Genomic DNA, 11,635 nt, shown 5'->3' on the forward strand with positions numbered 1-11,635 from the left:
TAAAGGCAACATAATGAATTTAGTATATTATTTTGTGAGCTTACAAGTTAGAAAAATACCTATTGAGACCTGGATCATACCTTATGGGAGTTAAGATGTTATTATCAGGTTGGATTAATATTATCAATAGCTGCTAATCTGTCCAGCATTTAATTTGATTTTGGGAGGTTAACTCCAGTCAAATCTGCATTAGGTAGCGTTATATTTGCTAAACTCATCGGTTATTCCTTTAAATCCTTTTCTTTTGTAAAAGTAAAGCTTGTTGTTTGAATATATATGAAATATATGAAGATTACAGCATAAATGTAACCACTTTGTTGCCTGTCCTAAGCATCCAAACCATGAAAAGTCATGGATGCTCATATCTGAGCTAATCGGCTTTATCCTGCAATACAAGAACACATGTAGCTTTAGCATTTAGCATTTCATCATGTTCATATTTAAGACTCCTTTGGCAGGCATTTAGTTTCGAAACACATAATCAAGAAACATTTAAATGTGACCTTAAGATGGCGATTTCAACCAACCACAGCATTTTAGCCTTGGCCCTAGATAGGAGCAACAACCGATGAAATCTGCAAGCAACAATCGTCATTTCAGTAGTAGTAGTCATTAGCTAGAAAGCCAAAGATTTTTTTTTTTTAAAGTTTTGAGTGCTAAATCTGCTACAGTTATCATTGAACTGCATGATGTGCCATGCTTGAGTGGAAAGCTTGACAGGCGTAGCAAATAACCAAGGGGGATGAGGCTTAGTGAAAACAGTCAATTCTGATGGTTGAATACCTGAATATTGAATATTGAAACCATGTCTCCTGTGTTACTTTGCAGATTTTTCTGTTTTGCTGTACTTTGTTTGGTGTAGTACTCTTTCTTATTTCCTGAGACACCTGGCTGTAGATCAATAGCTCATCACAAGGCCCATTAGCAGAAAGGATGAATCTAATGGGGTGGTGAAATGAAAAAGAGTTGGTTTAATCCGGAGCAGTAAAGCCAAATTCTAATTGTTAGTTGCGAAGAAGTAGCAAGAATGGGTTACCGGTTGTTTTTGAAATAGGGTACAAATTAACACAGATTAATCCTTTAAACAGCTTATGTGATTGACTTAACTTCAGATTCACCTATGTTCATGTAAATGTGATTGCGAAGCTTAAAAGAAAAGGACAGCTGTTAGCAAGGCTTCATTTTAATCAAAACAGAACCAGACTTATCTTTGTGATATTAATGTTTCATTTTGTCGTATGATGCCTGTAATCGATCTTCTAAGAAGCAAATGTGTGTTTTCTTAGTGATGTTTTACTCTCACTTATAAGAGCCATTAATACCAGAGTTTTACAAAACATGGTGATTGCTTTCCTGCACCCTGTAATAATTGTGAAGTAAAGTAAGGTGCCCAGTCATTACACTTCCTCATTCTCTATTGTTTTCTAGTTAAAGGTAATCAATTTTCTTGTGAGCATGAATCCCTTAAGTGTTTTACTGCCTATGTTGAGTGCTTTCATTAATCAAACAGACAAACCATACCTTGGAGGGATGCTCGGTCCTGTGTTGTAAATTCTGAAAACGGCAGTAAAAACAAAAAAAACTTCACAATGTATAAAAATGAAAGATGTTACAGCACCAGAAGAGGCAATAATAAGAGTAAGTCCCTCTGTCTTGTTTTCTCTCTTTACTGTATCCATCTCCACCACCGCTTCTCTCTTCGCTTGTCGACTTTTCTTTTTCTCTAACTTCTCTCTCATCTCCTCCCTTCCTGTGGCTCATGAAGGGCTTCATTTGTCATCCAGCAGGTGATGAGTGCAGTGTTTTTCACCCTGACCTCTACTCCATCACTAATGAGATATCAGCTATGCTGCTTCATGCTCCCACAGCCAAGACTGAGACCTGGGTCAAATAATATTTGGAAACACTTTTTCAGTTAGTTCAAGCCTTCTTAGGTACCAGATGTGATGGATTTTCCACATGGGAGAGTGTAATGAACGGTAAACATTTAAGGCTGTCACCCAGACAATAAGGTATATGAAAGAAAATTTGTTTACATGTCTGTAATTGACAATCTACCCGAATGATCTTAACGCAGCTAACTGCAGCCATGTGGTGAGGCAAACAGGTAAAAACAAACTAATTGTACAAACACTGCTTAATTCAGGTATGATAACGCCACACCAACAGTATTTGTGAAATAGCAGCTACGTAAATCCAAGAATATGCATCATCAATCCACCACCTACACTTATCACACATATTACCTCCCCTGTCCCCTGACATCAGTGTCTGGAAATGTGCGTGTAAGTAGAAAAACTTCCTGGCAGCCTTCACAGTCAGGTGTCTTCGTCTAGCACCATGACACACGTCACAGTCTTTTGTTAAAATTATTATCTAACCTGTCACCATCAGTCTCCATGGTTTTAGTCATTCCGGTTACAGCAAAAGCAAACCAGCAGGATGCTTTAATAGAATGAAAAATGAATAGCAACGCCTTGGGAAATTAAAAAGCTTTTTTTTAGTGTCGGGGTGTTAGATGTTGGTGGAACCTTAACTTCAAATTCTAAACTTTCAAATACTTTCTAAATAAAAACACAAACAAGTGTGGGTAAAAAAGCATATTTATACCAATAAGGCCTTAACTATCCTTTTACAAAACATGACAAAAGCCTTTTTTAACCTGTGCAAATAAACTCAAGAAGTCTTATCTGGAGGTCAGTGAGGTGACTCTGGGAAAATATCTATTGAAATCCAACCTCTGAATAAACCTGAACTGAAACGTCATGGATAGCGGGAGCGTATTATGTATAAACATAATCATTTACACCTCTAGGGTTGAAATCTAGTAACAGGAAATATGAGTTTGTGCCAAGAATGATGTCATGAAAACCTATCCGTCTAACATATCTCACATGTTTGCAGTGTTGGAAAATTACTAAATACCTTTACTTTAGTACTGAAACAAAGTACAATTTTGAGACGCTTGTACGTAGTTCCCTTTTCTTCTACTCCTCTACTCCACTGCATTTCAAATAGAGATAATGTGTATTTTACTTTAATATATTAATTCAACGTCTAGTTACTTTGTACATTTTGTTTGTAATACTTCTTTACTTTTACTTACATCTGCAAAAACTGATTTTTTGGGCCACTTGGGGACAGAGGAATATTTACATTTTGAACACTGACCTCTTATGCTTATGCTTATTTAAACATCCAGCAGTTAAAGGCAACATTATCATTCATTTGGAGTCAGTTTGTGTCCACGTGATAAATGTAATTCTAATATTCACTCACTGTTAGTTCTGTTTTTGGTCTTTACCAAGTCTTGATGGAGATGTAAATATCCGGCTCTTTAGCTGCTAAATGCTCCACAATATTCTAGTTGCTAACCTCGTGATAATTCTCTATATGTTCAGCACTGTGAGTGACCTCTTTTCACACTGTTACATTGTTTTCACATTGTTATTTGATACATTCTTTTAAAAATATCGATTAAAACTGCTTTAAATAAAAAACTGGAATGTAGGACTACGTGTACAAAGTATTTTGATAGTGTAGTGGTGTAGTACCTACTTTAAATAAATGATCTGAATACATCTCCCCCCACTGCATGCCTGTATGCTGGGGACTAACTTTTGACTTTTGGCTCTGAAAAGTCCTATATGGCCTCTGTCCTGCTAAAATTCACCCCATATACACTGTATTTAATAAAGCATGAACTGCTATAGGAATAATATGCTGTTTAAGCTCAACTGATGGTAAAATAAGTGACATTGAGGGAGGAGCTAGTGACTCCTGGAAATATCATGACATCACATTTACAGGTTCAAATAAACAAAGAGTGTGAAGTAAGTAATCAGCTATTTGTCACCGCTGGCAATAAGCAGGATTTAGTTACAGCTGAGCACAGTAAACATACAATAAGCTTTGTTGACACATGAGCTGGCAGGGCCACAGTACGCATTCCCAGACCTTGACACTTGAATTTACAGGCTTTACTGCTAACTTGTGAATGTAGTTTTGGGGCTCAGGGCCTGAAACTGTTGGCTTTAGCCGGTAACAGTCTTCAAAGATGAAAAAAAATCTTCATCTCATGTTGGGTATTGTTCGAAGGACTAGTTTTACATTTTGGGAAATAAGCTTTAGATTAGCTTTCTTGCTGAGAGAACATTGATACCACTCTTGAGTACTCTTACACGCTAAATATGAAGCTACAGCCAAGCAGCCAGTTAGCTTAGCATAAAGACCAGAAACAGGAGGAAACGGTAAGCCTGGCTCTGTTGAAAGGTAAGATCTGCCAAATCTCTCCCTTTTACATTTGGCATTTTGTGAAGGAAACAACATCAATATAACATGTTAAAGTGAGCTTTAGGGGTGCTGGTAGGTAGAGTGGTATAAAACGTCGTACATATATCTCAAAATGTCAAATTAGGCCTTTAAAATACATTTGTATCTAATATGTAATGATTTAGATGCATTCTATTTAGTTTAGAATACCATTTATTGCTTCTCATTATATTATCCAGGTTTGATTGCTGAGTAGTGCATTAGCAGCATGCTTGAATTCACTTTCAATTTTAGTGTTAGTTTTAAATGATTGCTGAGATTAAGTAGAAAAAGACTGAAATAACCTGGAATATTAACTGCAACCAAGACGAAAACAATATTAAAATTGATTTGTGATCATACTTCTGTGATATATAGTAAGAGTGTTATGATTTGGTGCCTTTGTATGTATTGTGGAGACTGTTTTCAATTCAAATAAGTTCAACTTTATTGTTATTTAACACAATGTGCAGGCACATGTACATGAAAGGAAGACTGCTGGTTTAAAGAAAATGAAAAAGGGGCGGCAGATATGGGGACAAATAGCACTGTGTTGGGATCCGTAAGAGCAGCCACTATCTTGGTCTTAAAGCATCTGACAAGTTTGACACGGAAGTTCAAAACAGATTTAGTTCTTCCCACAACAGGTCAGATACCATTGATAGATTACCAACATTGAGATTACCAACTGTTATCAGTGATTCTGTTGAAATGTGCATTTTCTGATGGACACCTGTTACATTCCCATCCAGTGGCTTACACCATTATACTGATAGAATATAAGGTAATTGAGCTGCCCACATTTTCTCAGACGTGTTCAGAATGAGGGGTTCAGTGGTTCAGATAGTGTTAGTGCTATTCTTCCTGTCATCAGGGATGGCTCAAACGCCTGATCCATCCATTGCTGCTATCTGGAATGAACTGAAAATGCTGAGAGGCATGGTGCATGACCTGGGAACCATTGTGGTGGAGCAGAGGGTTGAGCTGAGGAATCTGGAGACCAGAGTGAGAGACACCGAAATTCAGGCGGAGGATGAGAAGAGTAAAGTTTTGCTTCTCCCAAGCGAACTGGGGTACACGTTAAAAAAGGTGGAAGAGCAGAAAGCAGAGCTGGTGGTCACCAAGAACAAGATGACTAAGCTGGAGAAGGAGAACGCAGGTGCTAAACTCTTCTCTCTCGTCTTTGGTGGAATTGATAAGAACTCACAGACAAATAAAATATGAAAATGTGACAAGGGTTCCCATCTAGACACTGGCTTATTGCCCATGTAAGGAAGGTTGAGAAAGCAGGTACATGTTGCACACTCTGCCACAAACATTAGAAACAAATGACCCATAACAGCACTGAAGAATTACTTAGTCGTCTGAGGGTGACAATACATGAGATCCTGGCTTTGTGGATGCAGAAATAATATCCACAGTAATCCACAGGCATTCACAACTGTCAGCTCTGCAGTGAAATACAATCCTTTTTAGATGTAAAAGTTTCCACAAAGTCAGTATTTTGGTTTGTTTTAAGTTGGTGGTAACAGTATCCATTTCCATGACCTCCATTGCTGTTTTGTTTCTCTTCAAATATTGATTCAAATATTTTACTATGAGGAATATCATAAATGAATTTAGCCCAAGGCTATCCCTTGAATATTTCCATTTGCTTTGTTATGATATAATTTACAAGTAGGAGATTGTTGGTTATGTTGATCTGTTGAATGCATATTAGTAGCTTATGCTTTTCCCCTCTTTATCATTCTAGTGCTATCAGCACAAGAATGATTTGTTTTTTGTTGCATGTTGGACAGAGAGTGGCAGCCAGTGAGAAAGACCTGGACAATCAGAGAGGAGTGTTAAGTACCACTGAGACACAAATACAACTCCGATAATTGTAGAGGACCTGGAGAAAGCAAAAACAGGTAGGATACCAACAATGATCCCATGTTTGACTGGACCCAAATCAAATAAATAAATAACTTTATTCCACTGTGATATGTGTATAAATGATAAGTGATGCATAAAGCTTCAGGTTAAATAATTATAAAAGAATATCTGATATTATCTTGACTCATATTAGTTAATTAAAGTAGTTGAAATTCTTGAGTTATATTATTTAACTAGACTTCTGAACTTTAATTTATAATACAATTTCAAGGTCAAGTGTGCATTTAGGAGGACATATTGGCAGAAATTGAATATATTATTAATACGTTTGTTTTAATTGGTGTATAATCACATGAAAATAAGAATAGCTTTTGTTACCTTAGAATTAGCTGTTTTTAGTTAAAGAGGGAGCAAGTTCATGGAGCCTGGCATGTTGAACCACCATGTTTCTAGCCCATAACGAACAAAACAAACATTTGCTCTAGATAGAGACATTTGTACTTATATATTACCAAAAACCCATTCCCTTGCTTTTCTGTCTGCACACCCAGAGCAAGAAACCAGATTAAATGCCGTGGACCTCAGAATGACAGCCAATGAAAAAGAAGCAGAGGGGCAGAAGATGGAAGTTGTGACTCTAAAAGCGGACCTGAACAGCACAATGACTAAACAGCAGCTCCAAAACAATGACATTGAGCAACTGCAGAAAGAGACTGCAGGTAACATAGACAAATGACTTGATATTAAAAGGTTATATATCACTTTTTTGTAAAGCCCACAACAGACACACAAGATAAAAGTACCTATTAATGTCTGCGCTATAGTTCTTAAAGACCATTTTTAAGCCTAATTCATAAAATAGGTTTTCCATTTTACTCAATGGATATTAATAGGTTTGATATCTTACTGCAGATATATGCGGCAGATATAAACTTAGCTCTGGATGTGTTTCCAGTTCCATACCTATACTATAAAGTAAATGCTACATATAAACCATTGCTGTCAATGCATACATACATTATTTATCCCCAAGCCATCAGAGTAGCCTTCAATCCATTGTTCAAAATGTTATCACTTTTTCTAGGCGTGAGTAGCTCTTCTGTTCCTACTGTACAATGCATTGTGGGATTAGGGAGGCCAGCAACTGCTCAATCCATACAGTGATGAGATTCAATGCGAGCCATTGATTAAAAGTTGGCAAGCCCCACGAGGCACATTCTTGTGCCAATTCATCCAATAGTTTTTAAGTCTGGACCAAAGTGGTTGACCAACAGACAGATAGACATTGCCATCCCTGGAGCCGTGCTGCTACCATGGATAAAAGTGCAGGGTATGCTGATTAGTTACTATGTCATAATATATTACTAAAAAACTGTATAATAAAGTTAATCAGTGTTGCTTTGATACAAATATTACAGATATCCTTAAAAAATAGCTTTAATTTTGTGTCTTTCAAAAAACATACTTAATTGCACCAAAATTAAGTGAATTTGTAATAGTTAACTCTCATTGCAGGTGGCCATAATAATACTCATCAAATGCTAAATGATCAGGAATCTAGAATAAATGATTAAAGATCCGTTTTCCAACTTCTATAATCATTTCAATCAATGTGTTCATTAAAACATTATGATTACAGCTCAGAGTTGGTTTGTTGGACACCGGTGTTTGCCACTGACATTGCACTTTAAAGGACACCTTCCTTCTATTGATAAGGCTTGCTGTACCAAACACCACAGCAGTCATCAATAGCCCTTGTGAGTGAATCTAGCGCTGACAGAGCCCTTCTGTTCTGAAAGGTCTCCCTCTGCACAGATACTGAGGAAGCGGAGCAGCGCCAGAGCAGCTGGGCACACTGAGGAGAATCAGGGCTTGTGGGGAAGCTGGCAGGGAAAGATGGAAGAGACATAGTGGGTAATTGGAGCGCAGCGATATCCGCCATCTTGGCTCGTTACCTAAATAACAGCTTTGATTGAGGTGAATAGGCCCATAAAGGGTTGTGGTGGAGCTGATAAGCTTCAGTGTGGCTTGGCTGGTGTTGCAAAGCTCTTGGCATCCATGAGGACTCTTGGCTTCCTGTAGCTCAGACCTGGATCGGCGGGACGGGCACCTGGGATTCCAGATGTCTTGGGGTGGAATCTATGGTGGCATCCCTCAACTGGCATTAGTGCCCACGGTGACATTCATCCTTCAGTCTGGCATGACGGAAGTGGCAGCGTCGAGCCAGCTTCCTATCTACCAACACATATCTGTCTGAGTGAGCGCTGCTGGAAGTTTTGCTTCCTTCTCTCTGAACTGAAGAAAAAGCAGCATTTGTGCAGGACTGCTGTGCTATCTGGAAACTTGAAACGTTACACAGACAACAACAGATGCTAATGTAATGATTCCGAATATGAAGCATGATTTTCCTCAAAGATGTGAAAGAAATGAAAAATATTTTTCTTTAAAGATGGCAGCAAGGACATTATGGAGATTAGAACTACTTAGAAAAATCTCTCTCATGTTTGCTTTGAATACATAGTTAATGATAATCTGGACTGAAGCTGCATTAAGGAATGTTTGCTTCAAAACATACAAGTGCAGAGAAAAAACACACTCACTGCATCGGGGGTAGTTAGGGAATCTTCTGTCTGAGTCGGCCTATTTACAGCCTCAAAGTAACAACAAATAAAGTGGTAAATCCACAAGGCTTCACCTTGGCCTCAGGTGGAAACAGATATAGAGAGAGTGGAAGGTAAGCCACACCTCAGCGCTGCTATGCTGTGAAAACTATCTAATTTAAAGAGTCTTGTGTGTATGAACAGATAAACGCGTACTAACTGTAACCCACCCTGCTCAAGGATTCCACTGCATGACAGGCGTCGGTAATCACTGTTATTTTCCCACTGAAATCCCCCCCCACCAACATTTCATGACAGCTCATAAATTGTTCAGTAGTCTTCAGTCTTCCCTGGGGTTGTTTAGTCAACATCTACTTCCATCACTTTTCCCAGCTCATACAAACATAACACAACGCTACATTTATCACCAGGTTTTCTCCCTGAAATCATTTTTTAAAAATGCACTGCCATAACTGCATGGGGTCCCAGACTTAGCTATAACTTCCTCTAATTCTCTCCGCAATAAATGACTGAATAGTTTTGGCTGGATTAACCAACTGGCACTGAATAACAACAGCAGCTGCGTTAGCCACTTGTAGTCTGGGGACATCATTTCAGGGCATTTGTATAGTAAGATGGAGACTGAGTGGTGGATCTGCTCAGGGAGGTGCTGAGAGGCCAGTCTAAAGCACAGTGATCCATGTGAATGAAAGAAAATCTGGTCTCGAGAGGAAAAAAGAGGTGTTTAATGGGATGTTCACGCTCTGTTACCTGCCTGACAGGAACAATCTCACTCACTCACCTTGTTTGCCACTCAGAGGCCTCTGTACACAGGCTGCTAATTAACAGAGCTCCTGAATGCTTCATGAGCAAAATGGTTACATGCACTGAGAAGCCTGGCTCATATTTGGAGAAATCTATTTATAGTAAATGCCTTTTATATTCAAATCACATCATAAGGGCATGAATCAGACACACAGAGGTTTCACAGTCTAGATAGGATGTTACGGGTCAATATTTTCATCAATATTTTCATGTACTAAAGATTATATTTAGACTCTTCAAGATTGGGATCATGATCTTATCCGGGATAATGAGATATTGTGTTTATACATTTGAATTGTTTTAATCTTTCCATTCTAACTATTCCATCCAAATCCATAACCAAAATCTTAACATAACATGAACTGATATTGTTGTAATTATCAGTAAACTCAACAACAGGTGATAACATAAAGTTAATGGTACTTTCATGGTCCTTTAATCGTAGATTCATATTTTAATTTCTTGTAATCTGCATCCAGAGCTCATGCTTTACTCACTTAACTGTTGTGTGACTGAAAAATAGCTGCAAAACTGTATATTAGTATCACTAATATAATAAGAAACAAATCTGCATAAAATATGTGTAGTAAAAGTACAGTTCAATAGGAAACAAGAGTCTACAGCCATGCTAGCGGCTCTCTGGGGCTGTACTTAGGCACAGCAGCATGCTAACACGCTCACACTGACAATGCGAACATACTGTTTATAATATATAAATATATATGAGGAAAGTGGATGACAGTTTTGCAGCTATTTTGTCATAAATCAAAGTTTTGGACAAATTAAACATTTGACCTCATGTTGTGTGTTAATGTCCACCTCATGGTGGCGCTAGAGGAAATAGTAGATTAACACCAAAATCAGTAGGATCCATCATCTGGGAACCATGAATTTCTTTACCATATTTTGTGCCAATCCATCCATTACATGTTGAGATATTTCACTAGGCTGTTGGTGGCACTAGAGAAAAGTCAAGGGATCACCAAAGTCTGAAGGCCTGTGTGAGTATTCCCCAGAAAACAAACTTTGCAGCAGCAGCGGCAGTGGCAGTTGCTATTTCAATAAAACCTTCTACATACACCTACATAAACAAGGTAAAGTTTGTAGTCCATCTCATTCTGCAAGTCACATGACACTTTGACTTCTTAATACACATGCAAGCATTCACACAGTCAGTTTCTCTGACAGGCACAAGAACGGCTCTTGTGACCTTTAGCTGTGACCTTTAGCAGTCCCTAAATGCCACTTTGGGTAAGTCATTTATTGTCCTTGGCCCTGCTGTCAAAGTGGAATGTCACATGTGTCTGACTGACTACGAGCTGCATAGCTCATGTTGCTGACAAATTTGTGGAATGAAAGCTTCAGCACTACTCTGCTGTTTGTGTGTGTGCAGGAAATGTACATTATGGGTGCATCCACTAATGACTCATCAATCAAGGTTTGGTGAGGTCAGGGTGGAACAAATGGCTGTTTTATACAACGTGCACATAGTCTGAAAATGCATTCTGAGGAGAACCGATATTGAAAGAGAAATGTGTGCATTTGCAGCTGCTCACACCACTTTTCCGACTCACATGTTCAATCACATGCACATACACCCATGGTCCTCAAGTCCCATATGTGTACATACATCTCTGCGTCTGCATTGCATTCTCAGATAGTAAGAATGAACTCAAGGTAGAGAGATTGATTCTCTGGAGCCAGACAGCGCTGGGCCGTACATTGGGCTGCATCAGCAGCCCCCCCCATGTCCAACCAACGAAACAGCGGGGTGATTAATAACACCCCCCTCCATTACCCTCTGCACACAGATGGGACGTCAGGTTGAAGGTTGATGGAGAACAGCGCGGTGTGTGGTGTTACACCCCATCATACAGATTAGAGTTTGGACTTCAGACAGCGCCCCCCACCACCTTTACCCTGCTGCCTCACACGATTTGTATCCTTCAGGTATCCTTCCACTGCTGCCGATGTCATTTGTCACTGCAGGGCCCGGCTGAAGACTCCTTTTAAAAAAAATGGGG

Source organism: Morone saxatilis, unplaced genomic scaffold, assembly GCF_004916995.1.
Source record: "Morone saxatilis isolate NCDOM2014 unplaced genomic scaffold, NCSU_SB_2.0 Contig0, whole genome shotgun sequence".
NCBI lineage: Eukaryota > Metazoa > Chordata > Actinopteri > Moronidae > Morone > Morone saxatilis.